This window comes from Lactuca saligna, chromosome 8, assembly GCF_052625555.1.
Source record: "Lactuca saligna cultivar CGN05327 chromosome 8, ASM5262555v1, whole genome shotgun sequence".
Taxonomy (NCBI): Eukaryota; Viridiplantae; Streptophyta; class Magnoliopsida; order Asterales; family Asteraceae; genus Lactuca; species Lactuca saligna.
The window spans coordinates 20852285-20855848 of record NC_136424.1 but is presented as its reverse complement, the minus strand read 5'-3'; the positions used below and the strand labels follow the sequence as shown (position 1 = coordinate 20855848).

Genomic DNA, 3564 nt, shown 5'->3' with positions numbered 1-3564 from the left:
TAAAGAAATACAACAACTTGATGCCCTTAATTTGGTGTCTATTTTTTATTTGATGTAGAAAGGAGTTGATAGCGGAAGCACCCCCGTTAAATGAAGTCTGTGACAATTAAGATGGATTTTAAGAGTTTCATTCACCATTCACCAATACTTTGTTCTTGAAAGGTGTTCTATAAATTTCTTGCTTTCTATTGTCATCGATATGTATGAATACTAATCAGTTTTCACCTTCATCCACCAAATCCTTATAAGATGATCATATTAAAACAACCTAATTCAACCCTCATAATTAACTCTGAGTTTAATGAAGAACTAATTCTGTTAAACATTTCATCGAGCACATGGTATGCCAAATCATATGAATAGAAGAATGAACATCAAAGGTAATCTTCAAAATCCTGATTTTTTTTTGAAATATCATGGTCATAGAAAATGAAAAAATAGAGAACATATATCTCCAACAACTGCATTTTGTCCATACTTCCTCTGTGGAGCATCAGATTTTACTACAGGAGCAATCCCCATAACCATCATAAGAAGGGAGGGTTCGTCGCAAGTCAGAGAAATCGAAAATAGGTAACCGGCGACACCTGCGGCGCTTAGGGGAAACTGATACAGAAGAAGATGCGACCAAATCATAAGCACAGACAGAGAAACCCAAATAGAATTTTGGGAAAGCAAAAGCCGAATTCCAAAATCAAACAATTAAACTGTGAAAATTAGAGACAACAAAAGAAAGTGCAAATGAACGTAAATACAAACCTGAAGAAGAAAGGAAACACATAAACAAAGGCGTTGCTGTGAGGAAGAGGAAGTAGGCCTTTAGATAATGAGAGAAGACAATGCTATATTCAAAAATACATGATTGAAGGTTTCCAGACGAAAACAGAAAATCGATCGTAACAACATATTTGAATTAGGCGATGGTGGAGGTGGGACAGAATGATGGAGAGTCGGAGCAACCGATTTGAACGCCCAAACCCCAAAAGGAAAGTGGTGGTGGAGGGGTCTGTGGCGATTATACATGAATAAAATTGTGTTTAACTTTAAAATCGGTAGAGTGTAACCCAAGTGTAAAATGATAAAAGGAAGGGACCAATTTTGCCAAAAACTAAGAACTACGTGCCAAAAGTTTGAAGTGTTGGAACTATAATCTTCATCGGACCCTCACTATATATATATATATATATATATATATATATATATATATATATATATATATATATATATATATATATATATATATATATATATATATATATATATATATATATATATATATATATATATATAGGGTTAGGTTCATATGAGACATTAGTATTTTGTGAGACAAAACGACCAAATCTTGACCACTCATCTTGAATAATCAAAGGCTTAAATTAAATCAGATTAAACCACAAGAAACCACAAGTAGGTGGTGACATTTTTGTAATTAAATGAAACTCTAGGATTAGAATAAGGCACAGAGGGGCAGAAATGGAATTTTACATTCTATTTCATTCAGGTCGTAAAAAACACGCGATGTTCTTTTAAATCTTCTTCATTCTGATTCATAAAACCCTAACCTCGATACGAACACTAAAACCCATTTGATTCAATCTCGTTTGATTCAATCTCGATCATCAACATGTTTCCTTCATATTCGAATTTGAATGCTCTGATTTTATCATCCTTTCATTCTGATTTTGATTCTAAAATCGCTCGAGCACAAATTGTTCCTGAATCAAAAGAAATCCAAATTTATTATTCGAACAAATGGATGCAGAATCGGATTCAGCTTAAGTCATTTCAGGTAATGTATAATGGTATAATTTATCTGCATCATGATTCAAACCTTTCTTGATTTTTCTCACGCACAAAACCCTCCGCCTCGATGAACACTAAAAATCCTTTTTTTCTTGATCTACAGTCTCGATTGAAGAACTGGTAAATCAAGATTAAGTTTTTCTTTCAACCATAAAATTCCTATCATGCTTATTGTGATTGCCCTTATTCTGATTACATGAGATATTTGCGATTGAAGAACCCTAAAAATCCTCTTATTCACTTTGATTCATATTTTCTACTTTGTGATTCTGATTATGTTCCCTAATCAAGCTTTCAATCACCTAGCATTACAGAATCAAAGAAATTGGATCTAGATCTCAAGAATGACTGGTTCAACATAATCAGATTCAGGTTCTAATTCTCATATAATATCTCTTTTTTTACTTCACTTCATATCTACTCCAAATAACTAGAATTTTCTTTTTTCTGTGTCAATGAAGTCAAAGGAAATATGAATAAACCATGTTATATCTTTTTGTATATAACTTTCTTTAAATTTTGAAATTTGAATGTTTAATATTCTATTGATTCTTTGAATTTGTAATGAGAATGCATAATATTCTACATATTTTAGTATCATATTCTACATATCTGCACTAGTTAAATACCTTGTAATCCTACATTAACCTTGCAGTTCCATGAAGTACAATATGGTAGATATTTTTAAATATGAATGTGTGATATTTTTATTATTTTATAAATTTTAATGTGGAATGTATAGTATTCTACATATGTTAATATAATATATTATATATTCTGCATATTTTTTGTGGAATGTGCAATATTTTGCATATGTTAGTATAATAGTCCTTTGCTAAACAGGTTGCAAACTGATGATTAACTTCTAAAATATTCAATGAATTGAATATGTGATAGCATATTCTATATATTTGCACCAGTTAAAGTCTTGGATTTCTATATAAACCTTGAACTTCCACACAGTACATAATTCTATATATTTTAAAGTATGAATCGTTATTACGTGATAGTCTGATAAGTCATAATGTACTTCTTAATTTGATATATATGTTACTTTGTTTGATTATTTCGAGAATCGAGTAAAAATATTAGTAAAATAGTGTTTGGTAACTTAATATTATAGTTATTATGATTTGTTAAGTTAGGTGTTACTTCATAAATTTGGTTTCAAATGTTAGTTTATTGATCAATCGGATGTTACTGTTTACTTTGATAAAATCAGAACTAATTCATACACCAATGACTTTATTGTGTAAAAGTTCAACTCTATTTGTAGAGCAATTTAACATTCTATATTTTCTTTTATCATAACTTGATGTATTATTCAAATAATAGTTCTTTATACTTTATTAGGAGAATGTATAATAGTAATTATTAATAAAATGAAGTATATGGTTAATAATGTTAATACTATAATATACTAGAGTTTATTTTATCATAACTTTATGTATAATTCAAAGAAAGGTTCTTTATATTTTATTTGGAGAGTCTATGATGTTGATTATTATTAGAATATACTTTTTGCTTTATAATAGCAATATTCTAGTTTTTCTCAAGTATTAAATAAACAAATTCATGTATTATTCTAGTTTATGGTATTTAGTGTGAAGATTCCAGTAGTTTGTTCTAATAGAAGCATGGTGTATGTTTTGATGCATATCAAGTGACAAGAATGACTCAATCAAGAGCAAAATATGTTTTTAGTTTGATACTAAAATTAAGAAAACAATGATAGTTCAAGTGATAGATCTTTATCAGAAC

General features: G+C 29.4%; 1 long non-coding RNA gene across 1 annotated transcript; it reads right to left on the bottom strand.

Moving 5' to 3' along the window:
• Nucleotides 1-381: 381 nt before the first annotated feature.
• Nucleotides 382-1046, bottom strand: LOC145012266 (uncharacterized). The gene is made up of 2 exons (XR_013664435.1): nt 760-1046; nt 382-606 (listed from the first exon to the last, which is right to left on the bottom strand). It is a non-coding gene; the product is annotated as an uncharacterized LOC145012266 (long non-coding RNA).
• Nucleotides 1047-3564: the final 2518 nt, after the last annotated feature.